The following is a 12916-nucleotide window of genomic DNA, read 5'->3' on the forward strand; positions in this document are numbered from 1 at the left end:
AGGAATTCGGAACTCATTTCGATGATTCTGAACGAAGCCCATTGTAGCCGAATGTCAATTCACCCGGGGAGTACGAAAATGTACAACGATTTGAAACGTCAATTTTGGTGGCATGGTATGAAACGGGACATCTCTGACTTTGTTTCGAGATGTTTAATATGTCAACAAGTGAACGCGGAACATCAAGTGTCTTCAGGATTACTCCAGCCGATCATGATACCCGAGTGGAAATGGGATCGAGTCACAATGGACTTTGTGTCCGGACTGCCTTTGTCAGCAAGTAAGAAGGATGCGATATGGGTTATTGTTGATAGACTGACTAAGTCGGCTCATTTCATCCCCGTACGTACGGATTTTCATTGGATAAACTAGCTGCATTGTACGTTTATCAAATTGTGAGATTACACGGGGTACCTGTTTCTATCGTGTCGGATAGAGATCCGAGATTCACCTCACGATTTTGGAAGAAATTGCAAGAAGCTCTGGGTACCAAGTTGCATTTTAGCACTGCTTTTCACCCCCAAACCGATGGTCAATCCGAGCGGATAATTCAGATACTTGAGGATATGTTGAGATGTTGCATCCTCGAGTTCAGTAGTTCATGGGAACGGTATTTACCTTTGATTGAATTCGCTTACAACAATAGTTTTCAATCAAGTATTAAGATGGCACCTTACGAGGCTTTGTACGGTCGTAAATGCCGTACACCATTGTTTTGGACCGAGCTCGGTAAAAGTAAAATTTTCGGAGTTGATTTGATTAAAGATGCTGAGCAGAAAGTAAAGGTAATCCGTGAAAGTCTGAAGGTAGCCACGGATCGTCAGAAGTCGTACGCAGATTTGAAACGAAAAGACATCGAGTATCAGGTGGGAGACAAAGTGTTCCTTAAGGTTTCCCCTTGGAAAAAGATACTCAGGTTCGGCCGTAAGGGCAAGTTGAGCCCAAGATTCATTGGGCCGTACGAAATCTCCGAACGAGTTGGTCCGGTTGCGTATAGATTGATTTTGCCCCCGGAGCTTGAAAAGATTCATGATGTCTTTCATGTTTCGATGCTTCGACGCTATCGATCTGATCCATCGCATATAATTAGCCCATCAGAGGTTGAAATTCAAGTCGACATGAGCTATGAAGAAGAACCGATGCGTATCCTAGCTCGTGAAGTGAAGGAGTTGCGAAACAAAAGAGTTCCGCTAGTAAAGGTGTTATGGCACAAACACGGGATCGAGGAAGCTACTTGGGAGACCGAGAGCTCGATGAAAGAACGATACCCAAACCTATTTACCGGTAAGATTTCCGGGGACGAAAATTTCTTAAGTGGGGGAGAGTTGTGACAGCCCAAAGTTGACCCTAGTCGGGAAGTGGTTTCGGGACTGCTAAACCGAGTCACCGAAATGTTTGAATGTGATACTTATTGTCTAGAATATGTAATTATGAATGTGTGAAAATTTCAAGCTTCAATTTGGTTGATTTCATGTGAATTTAGTCACTAGGACTTATGTGAGAAAATTCAAAAATGTGATAGGTCAATGTGTGAGGACCTATTAGTGCATGTGGACAAAGGGGGGGACTTGCATGTCAAATTTCCCCCCCTAATGAGTAGTGGCCGGCCATGACAAAGAATGATGGGCAAAACATGTCATGAAACATGTTTTGTTAGTGGAAGAATAAAATAAGAAGTATGGGTAATAAAGAAATGGAAAACAAAAGAAAAAAAATGTGTGTGTAGTGTTTGTCCCCCCCCATTGCCGTGAGCTCAAGAGAAGAAAGGAGAAAAGTTTGTGTTCATCCTTTCTCACCTCCATTTTAGCCTAAATTAGAAAGAAAAACAAAGAAAAAAATTTCTCATCCTTTGGTTCATCCTTGGCCAAAAATTTTAAGGAGGAAAGAAGAAGAAAGGTGAAGAGATTCGGCCATGCATGTAGCTAGGCCAAGGTATGTTTGATGATGTTCCATGAGATGCATGCATGTTTTAGTTGTTAGCTCGAGTTCTACCTAACCCATGGTCTAAATCTTGCTATGTGATGGAAATGGCACTTGACCATGGATGCATCATTCTTGGTTGGTGTTTGATGTTGTGGTGATGAGGCATGAGGATGAGTTAAGATTCGGCCTAGGTGGAGGTTGTGTTAATGCCATTGCATGCAAAATATGAAGCTTGTTAATGATGCATGTGATGATGGCTTGATGATTCTTGAACCTCCTTTTTTTAGCATTTTTGTGTGAGCACATATGTGCATTGGTTGCTAAAGGGAGAAGAATCGGCTAGCAAGATGTGTGCTAAGGCCGAATGTAACTTTGCATGTTGATGAGCAATGCATGTGTTAAATTGATGAAAAGGGGGAGGATGCTTTACTAGTGTGTATATGTGTGTATTAAGTGTTGAAATCGACCCCAAAAATGGACATGCATATTCGGCCAAGGGGAAAGAAATTAGCTAATATGTTGTGTTGATGCATGATTTTTGCATGTATGAGACTTTAATGTCTAATGTATGAATATGGGCTAAGTGCCTTGTGTTCATCTTTTGATGCCTAAATGATGAAATCAATTTATTTGTTTGATTAAGCTCAAGAGCAAAGGGGAAATAAATCCGATAAAGGGAAGGAAAAAGTGGTCGAATAGTTAGCGGGATCGTTCGACAACACCCGAGGTAAGTTCTTGAGTAAGAGAGCTTAAATTTCGATGTGATTAAATCATGCTCTATGTGTGGCTATTGAGCCGAATGTACAAGGACAATATGTGCCTTGTGTTTGAGTTTCGTAAACGAAAATGAAATATGAATGTGCCATGAATTATTGTTAGATGTGCATGATTAATTGAATGCTGTCTGGGCTAAGTCCCGAAGGCTTTGTGCTAAGTGAATATATCCGGACTAAGATCCGAAGGCCTTTGTGCGAGATACTAAATCCGGGTTAAGTCCCGAAGGCATTCGTGCGAGTTGTTAAATCCGGGTTAAGTCCCGAAGGCATTCGTGCGAGTTGTTAAATCCGGGTTAAGTCCCGAAGGCATTCGTGCGAGTTGTTAAATCCGGGTTAAGTCCCGAAGGCATTCGTGCGAGTTGTTAAATCCGGGTTAAGTCCCGAAGGCATTCGTGCGAGTTACTAAAACCGGGCTATGTCCCGAAGGCATTTGAACGAGGAGCTATATCCGGTTAAATCCCGAAGGTACGTGATTTGGTAATGAATGAGCTTGCTGTAAAATTCCAGCGAATACTCGAAAAACATCCCAATATGGGGATATGTTACGTATGTGTTAAATATTAATCGAGCCCTTACAAATAAATGTTCGCTCAGTTGATAAACGAGCTACCGGCCTTCGGCCAAGTTAGTTTATTGTGTATGTACATAAGGGTTGTTAATGTTGTGAAGTAAGTTTGATATCGGTAAATTGCGTATTATGAAATATTCCGTTTAGCTAAATGTGTGCTATTATTTGTGCATGCTGGAATTCCTTGCTCAAACTTACTAAGCATAAATTGCTTACTCGTTACATTGCTCCTCTGTTTTATAGATTTTTGGTTCTCCAGCTATCGGGCTCGGGATCTTGAAGTCGAAGTCGCCCACACTATCAAAGGCTCTTTTGGGTACTATTTTGGTTGAATTTTGATATGGCATGTATAGGACTACCCATCGTTGTCTTTCGAGTACTTTATGAAATGTATAAGTGTACAGCCATGCGAAAATGGCTTGTAGAAGTGGAGTATGGCATTAGACCATGCGTTTTTATGAATGTATAGATGGTTTCATGATGTAACTATAGTTGGAATGGAAGTGTTGAGCAAATGACCAGCCACTAGAATGGCTAAGTATGATCATATGTGGGCTTATGTATGACAAGGCCCTAATTGGTCCATGAAACCCCAAATTAGGTAAGGTTTACTTTGAACACAGAAGCTGATAGCAGCAGTGGTGTGGATTGGAAAAATCACAAGAATTCGTACGAGTGGAATTAAATAGTGAATAAATTATGTAATCGAACCTTGATGAATCTACTTTCATATGGAAGTAACGAAACAATCATAGGAACAGTACAGTAAGAGATATTCGGGTTCTTGTGGAACAGGGCCAGAACAGTTTCTGGATTCCCTGTTCCGACTTTGGAAATTCACTATAAATTGACCAGTGATAATTAGGGGTCATACCATATATGTATGGATTCCTCTCTGAGTCTAGTTTCCATAGAAACAAACGGCATCAGTATTGAAGCATTGAGCAGAGAGATATCCCAGTCGTAATGGGAAAAGGTCAGTGTAGTCGACCCCTGTAACATGGGAGACTTTGACTAATAAACTGTACTAATTGGCCCGACCAAAAATTCTAGAAAAAAATACATAGGTGGGGACATGAGTCTAGTTTCAGGGAAAAATCACAAAACTGATTTTCGAGTTGTGAAACTCAAGATATGATTTTTGAAGCGACTAGTACTCAGACTGGGCAGTGTCTGGAAAAATTTTTCAAAGTTTGTTAACATCTCGTGTCCGACTCCGGTGTCGGTCTCGGGTTCGGGGTGTTACACCTTTATTCTTCCTTTACACTATCTAACACCTTCTTGTTTCTTGTGTTAGTAGGATTTTAAGGTGTGCACAATTCTTCCTCGGTGCAACACAAATTAATTGGTGTCTTGTCAGTTTTTGGCATCTTAGTGCAAATTAGGACTCTTTGGTAGTTTCGGTTCATACACTTTCTAATTCGTTGATATAGACTCTACTAAAGAACTCACAAGACCAAATTCTACCTCTTTGAGAATTTGATTTTCCTTTTTGAGTGACTAACGGTGAGGTTTGTTAATTTTTTTTGAGTGTTGAGTGTTTGTTTTGCAGGTATTTCAAAAAAAAGAGAAAAAATAAGATGGTAGTCCGCCGCACCCTTAACATCCAAATGGGAGACGATTTTGATCACCAAAGGACCAATATTTTCCATTCTAGATGTTTTATAAAAGGTAACTTATGTTCACTTATTATTGATAGTGGGAGTTGTTCGAATGTAGTTAGCATTTACTTGGTGGATTCTTTAAAGTTACCTTGTATCGAGCACCCTAAGCCGTATCACCTTCAGTGGCTTAATGAATGCTCGGAAGTTAAAGTTACAAAACAGTCTTTGATCACTTTTAAGCTTGGGAATTATGAGGATAAGGTATGGTGTGATGTGGTCCCAATGCATGTGGCACACTTGCTCCTTGGACGGCCTTGGCAATTTGATCATGATGTTACATACCAAGGCAAGCTTAATAGATACTCTCTTGTGTTTAAAGGCCGAAAATTCACTCTTGCTTCTTTAAATCCCAGTGATGTATATAAAGATCAATTAAAAATGATGAAATTTTGTGAGGGGGTGAGGGAGAAAGGACAAATAAAAAAGACGGAGAGAAAAGAGGCTAGTAGTGAAAAAAGTCAAAATTTAAATGCCCCAAAGGTGAGTGAATCTGCAAGTGGTAAAAATAGAGTGAAAAATTTAATTGCAACAAAAAAAGATGTGCGGAGAGACCTATTCAATGAAAAACCTTGTATCCTTGTGAGGTTTAGGCAAAATTATTTATCTCTATCTAACATTAATGAAAATTTGCCTAGTGTGTTTCAATGTTTTTCGCAGGATTATGAGGATGTTTTTAGTGAGGCCCCTAAAGGTTTACCACCTTTGCGTGGGATAGAACACTTCCATTGGCCACATATGAAAGATAACTTCCAACTTCAATACCTTTCCGATGAAAGACACTTTCATACGATCAACATAGGCAAAGATGAAATCACACTACATGAGCCCGAAGGTAAGCGAGGTAAGGAAATTTTATCAACTGAGTCCCGTGGCAGATTTGAAAATTATTGATAAAACTTTTGGTGACTTAATTCTTGAAAGATCCCCTCATTTTGATCCGATTAATTGTTATTCTTCGATTGTGGTTGATAAAGTCATTACGAAAGGAAGCGTGAGTTGTTATTCTCTTGATTTGCCTTGTGTAAAATCCGTGAATTTGTGCAAATATGTTTTGGTGAATAAGGTAACGAAATTTGCCAAATTTGTTTTCAATTTATATTCATGCCTTAAACAGTTTAGGTGGTTGTACATGAAGTTTGAGTTCCATTTGACAAAGGTTAACTCAACAACAGAGCTTCGGCTACACTATGCCCCCGATGAGCAAAAATTTGTATTAAATGGAAAAGGTAAAGTCGACCCTTCTTCTTCTGTTTATAAAGGTAAGATGCTTGAAAATTTTGAAACACTTTTGTACTCCTCGGATAGTGACAAAGATTGTGTTGATGATTTAATTTTTGTAAAACACTTAGATCGAAACGTGCTTGACTGTCCTATTTTATTTAGTGATGATCTATATGTTTTGATGGTTGATAAAAAGATTCTTGTTTTTGATAATGCATGTGTGAGTGAATCTATAGACCGTCGATTACTGCATGGTATGATTGTACAACTCTGTGAACCGTGTGAACCTTTTCAAATACCTACATGTGATGATTACATTTACCATTTGATTTATTACTCGCAATTTATTCATGGTTTGTGGAAACAATTTGAGATGATTGAATGCCTTAAAACATGTCCATCTTTGTTTCGAATATGTGATGAGGAATTGGTGAGTAAATTAGCTTGTTTGCATGGTAATCTGAATCTGTCCATTCGCATGCGTTATACTTGTTTTGTTATGCTTATGATTGGACTACAAGTTCTACTTTCAATGTGGCTGACTTATCTCCATTTGATCTTTCAGTTTCGAGGACGAATCTTTTTGAGGAATGGGGGAATGATACGAGTCAAAAATGCCTTAGATGCGTATATGAAGGAAAAAGAAAATCAAGATTCACTTTCTTGTTTTCAAGAAAATCAAGAAACCGAATCTTGGTCCAATTTTGCTGTTTTGAGCAATTTCAAGAATCAAGAAAATCAAGATTTCAAATCTAGGAAATCTTGGTCCAAGAAACCAAATCTTGCAACTAAGGCACATTAGATCTCAGTTACGAGCATTAACAAGCCAATTTTGGGAGAGAACGGATTACAAGCCCAAGTTCTTGAAGACACGGCCCAATGAGATGTTCCAAGCCCAATCCAGAAATTTAAATCAGATTTAGATGAAAATCAGGCCAAATTGTCAAAGTGGCCCAATTTGTAAAATTTTAATTCTTGAAATACTTAGTTTTAATTTTTAGACTTTATAAATAAATTTCTATGTAAAAATTCAGCCCAAAGAGGCCCATTAAAGGCCTTGGACGAAATTCCCTTGAAAGTAAAAAAAATTAGGTTTTTTTTAGTTTTCCTATTAGGACTAGGAAAATGGTTAGAAGGCCTATATGTATGGCTTGGCCAGCCACCTTTATACACATTACACATTACAATTATATTGAAAATTTCAGATTTGTTTGAGTGCAGAATTCTCCTTGAGTTTCCTCCAAGAATTCTCTCTTGAGTTTTCTTTAGAAGTAGTTTTAACAATCTTTTTGATTGTGGGAGCCATCTTTAGCCTTCTTCTTGCCATTGATTTTCATTGGAGGGGAGATTACAGCCGTTTGAAGGGAGTTGTGAAATCTTTCGGGATTTCAAGGCTTCTTAGGACTTATCTTTATTTTTATTACTGTTCGTTCTTTTAATTTTCTTTGCTATTTGCATTGAATTCCTTGACTAATCTTTTAATTTCTTTGTTGCGTTCCAGCCATCAAAACCTTCAAGGATTTGTTCGGCGTTCTTCTTGGCTGCAAAGATTGATTATCAAACCCTCTTTTTCATCATTCTTGCCGATTCTTCCTTATTATTTTGTCTAAGTCAGTTTGCTAGAATTGGAAGTTTGAGTCGCTGTTTTGGGGAAATTAACTTGCTGTTTGTTTTTGGGCAGAATCACACTCTTCTTGGATCTTAAGAATTGTGTTCGATTTTCTTTCAATCTTACCTTTCTTTTTTGCCGCCCAAAACCCTAGAATTCTTTTGAATCTGATTATTCTTTGTGACCTAATTTTTTTAATCTGTTTTGGTATTTGACAGATTCGGCTATTGGGTTTTCTCTCTAAAACTCAAATTCGGGTTCTTGACTTCCGAGAGTTGTCATCTCTAAGAGAGCTTTGATTCTTACTAATTCTTGATTGATTTGGGGATTTAAATTCAGATCTAATTTGACTCTAATTCTAATTCACTACCTTGTTTTTCAGATCTGATCGTTTAGAGCGTCGTAGGAGTTTTCCTCGTGACTTGACAACTCTATCTTGATCTGCGCGCAACCCTCTATCAATTGCATTAGATCCTTGGTAGTTTATGGGATATCAATTTTATTTTTCACTGCGTTCTGTTTGTATGAGATGCAAACTCTGTCTCATATCCTAATAGTGGTATTAGAGAGTCTTACTTTGTGTATTTATCATGCTTGCGCTATGCTTGAATTGTATGATGTTGTTGTATGTCGTGTTGCCTATTGCGTGGTGCATAGTATGGCCTTTCAGGTTTATGTGAATTGCATATTATTTTGTTATTATTTTAAATACGGCCTACGTGTCACTTTGTTTTATTGTAATTTTATTTCTCTGGTAGAAGTAAATTTTATTGTAATATAACAAAAAGACATTGTAAGCCCTTTTAGAGTCATGCTATCCGACCATGATGATGGAGGAGCTAGATGACTATACAGAAGTCAGTGGTCCAAGGCGATGCCATGGAGATGCTTATTACCTTGGGTTAACTTTTGATTTTCATATTTTATTATAAAGATCAATTTAGATTAAGACCATACTATGTCACGTTTATTTTAAATCATATATGTGATGTTATGAGTATGGAATGCCTTGGATGATATCTATTAATATGTGATACTCATATTTGGTTAAGACATATATACTAAATATTAAAATCAACAAAGATCCTTCACATAAAATTTTAAGTTTTTATGCCATCCATTTTAGAGTACTTTGTCAAGGATTTTATCACTTTAATGTAGGTTTTACCAAAGTAGGAGTAGATTATGTTATATTAGTGAGACAAGATGGGTAATGGTGCTTCTCATATGTTTAAAGTGGTTTAACTTAATTAGGCTATCAAAATGGTATTGGGCCTAAAGGCATAAGATGTGATTTAAACATGCTGGGACATATGATGTTAAAAATTTTATATATTTCTAAGAGTTGCATAAAATGTAATTGGTAAGAGTTACCTACCTAAATAACTTAATTTTAATGTCATGCCAAATTTGAATTCAAGTTGAATGAAATATGGATCTTAGGCTCACTAAATTGATATGATTATTCTTGAGGGTTATTAATTTAGTGGAAGCTTTTCATTTATCAAATTTCTTATTAAACTTTGCATTTTATTGTAGATTACCAAAAATAATAATTGTACTATGTCACTGCGATCGGTCCTTGAGAAGGACTAACTTACTGAGACTAACTTCCTTGACTGGTATCAAAATTTGAGAATTGTTCTCAAACAAGAAAGGAAGCTTTATGTCCTAGATGAACCTAGCCTTGAGGAACCAGCTGAGAATGCTACTAGAGCTGAAAACAATGCTTATGAGAAGCATAAAATGACTATTGATGTTGTATGGCTGATGCTAGCTACCATGAGTTTGAACTTCAGAAGGATCTTGAACACATGAATGCTTATGATATGATTTACTATCTCAAGTAAATGTTCCATTAACATGCAAGGCAAGAAAGGTATGACACTACCAAGGCACTACATTCTTGTAAAATGACTTAGGGTGTTACAGTTAACACTCATGTCCTAAAGATGAAAGGCTATATTAATCACCTTGATAGACTTGGATTTCAATTAAGCCAAGAGTTGGCAACTGATTTGATCCTGAATTCATTGCTTGAAAGTTATGGCTAGTTTGTCATGAACTACAACATGAAGGAGATGGACAAATCAATTACTGAGATGCATACGATGCTTAAAACTACTGAGCACAATATCAAGTCCAAGCCTAATCACATTATAATGGTTCAAAAAGGAAAGGGCTTCAAGAAAATAGGAACAAGAATTGGCAAGGGAAAGGGAAAGACTAGAAAATCCAATGCTCACCCCAAGCCCAAACCTGAACTTAAGGCTAAACCCCCTAAGGAGGGTGTTTGTTTCTTTTACAATAAACCTGGTCATTGGAAAAGAAATTGCAAGCTATATTTGAAAGATCTAAAGAAAAAAAACTAGTGAGACCGGCTCTTAGGTATTTATGTTATACATGTTAAAATTTCTCCTTCATGTTCCTAGGTATTAGATACTGGATGTGGATCTCACATTTGTAAAAATACGTAGGGACTAACAAGGAGTAGACAAGTGAAGAAAGGTGAAGTTGACCTATGAGTTTGCAATGGAGCAAGATTTGTTGCTTTAGCTGTAGGAAGTTATGAACTTACCTTGCCCAGTGGGCTTTTGTTAGATTTGAACAATTGCTTTTATGTTCCTAGTATAAGCAGGAATATCATTTTAGTTTCTTGTTTGGATAATGATGGTTTTTCTTTTATTATTAAGAATAATAATTGCTCTATTTATTATAAAGACATATTCTATTCAAATGCTGATTTACAAGATGTCTTTATATTTTGAATCTTCAAAAATCCAACAATTCTTCAATCCATAACATAAATACTAAGAGATTTAAGTCTAACGATTTAAATCCAACCTATCATTGGCATTGTCGCCTTGGCCATATAAATCAGAAACGTATTGAAAACTCCATCAAGATGGAATTTTGAATTCATTTGATTTTGAATCATATGATACTTGTGAATCTTGTTTATTAGGTAAGATGATAAAGAATCCTTTTACTGGAAACAACGAAAGGGCCAATAAATTATTGGGCCTAATACATATAGATGTATGTGGACCATTTAGTTCAATAGCTAGAGGAGGTTTCAATTACTTCATTACATTTACTGATAACTTCAGTAGATATGGTTATGTCTACCTGATGAGACATAAATCTGAATCTTTTGAAATATTCAAATCCTTTCAAAATGAAGCACAAACCCAACTTGGCAAGACAATAAAAGCCCTTCGATCTAATTGAGGTTCAAAATATTTGAGCCAAGAGTTTGAAGACCATCTTAGAAATTATGGAATTATTTCACAATTAACTCCCCCTGAAACACCACAATGGAATGGTGTGTCAGAAAGGAGGGATCAAACCTTATTAGATATGGTTCGACCTATGATGAGTCGGATAGAACTTTCGCTTACCTTTTGGGGTTATGCACTTAAAACAGTTGCATTCACAGTAAATCGAGTTCCTTCCAAAGCAGTTGAAAAGACACCATATGAGATGTGGATTGGTAAGAAGCCCAGCTTGTTTTTCTTAATATTTAGGGTTGTGAGGCTTATGTGAAACATCTAGTTTCTGATAAGCTAGAGCCCAAATCAGACAAATGTCTTTTTGTGGGGTATCCCATAGAAACTAAGGGCTACCATTTTTACAATCCCACTGAGATCAAAGTGTTTGTCGCCCAGAATGGTGTTTTCCTAGAACAGTAATTTATTACTAAAGGAACCAATGGAGCAAGATACAACTTGAAGAAGTTCAAGAACCATAAAATTAAATTAAACCACCTTTGGATACTCAGAGTCAACAAACCATTATTGACATTTCTCCAGTAACACAAGTATTATGGAGATCTGATAGGACACATCATGAGCTCGAGAGATATGAATTTCTTTTGATTGATAACCATGACTTATTGTTAGTCAATCAAGATGAACCCACTATCTATCAAGAGGCTATGTCAGATCTAGACTCTAAGAAATGGTTGGGGCCATAAATCTAAAATGCAATCCATGTATGATAATCAAGTATGGACCTTGATCGGTCTACCTGAAGGTACAAAGACCATTGGGTGCAAATAGGTTTTCAAGAAGAAAACTGACATGGATGGCAAAGTGCATACTTATAAAGCAAGGTTAGTTGCAAAAGGTTTCAAACAAACTCATGGTATAGACTATGATTAAAATTTTTCACTTGTAGCCATGCTTAAGTCCATCAGAATCCTCATTGCCATTACTGCACATTATGGTTATGAGATTTGGAAAATGGATGTCAAAATTGCATTTCTAAATAAAACTTTACTTGAGGATGTGTACATGACACATCCTGAGGTACAACCAGAGAATTCTGGTTTGAAGTACGCTTCACGGAGTTAGAATATTTATTTTGATGAATCAGTCAAAGAGTTTGGATTTATCAAAAATTAAGATGAACCTTGTGTTTGAAAGAAAATTAGTGGGAGCATAGGTGCATTTCTGGTCTTATATGTCGATGACATTTTACTCATTGGGAATGACATCCTACCTTGTTGAATATCAAGTCTTGGTTAAGGAAGTGTTCTCAATGAAAGACTTAGGTGAAACAACATACATCATTGGGATAAAGATCCATAGAGATAGATCTAAAAGGTTGATTGGTCTAAGTCAAAGTGCTTACATATACAAAGTACTGAAAAGGTTCAGTATGTAAGATTCCAAGAGAGGATTCTTGCATATGTCTCATGGTATTAATCTTAGCAAGACTCAGTGTCCTAACACAAAAAATGAGAGTGACTGCATAAATAAAATTCCTTATGTTTTAGCAATAGGATCCATCATGTATGCCATGTTATGCGCTAGACCAGATGTCTCTTATGCTTTAAGCACAACAAGTAGATACCAATTAGATCTCGGTGAGAGTCACTGGACAGTTGTAAAGAACATACTTAAGTACTTAAGAAGATCTAAAGATATGTTCTTGGCGTATGGTAGTTTGGAAGATGATCTAGTTTTAAGGAGTTACACGTATGCAAGCTTTAAATTAACAAATATGATTTCCAATCGCAATCAAGATAAGTGTTTATTTAAATGGTGGTGCTTTCAGTTGGAAAAGTTCAAAGTAAAGAACTGTTGCTGAGTCTACAACTGAAGTTGAATACATAGCACACTGATCAGCAAAGGAAGCAATTGGATCGACA

This window comes from Gossypium hirsutum, chromosome D05 (genome assembly GCF_007990345.1).
Source record: "Gossypium hirsutum isolate 1008001.06 chromosome D05, Gossypium_hirsutum_v2.1, whole genome shotgun sequence".
Lineage (NCBI taxonomy): Eukaryota > Viridiplantae > Streptophyta > Magnoliopsida > Malvales > Malvaceae > Gossypium > Gossypium hirsutum.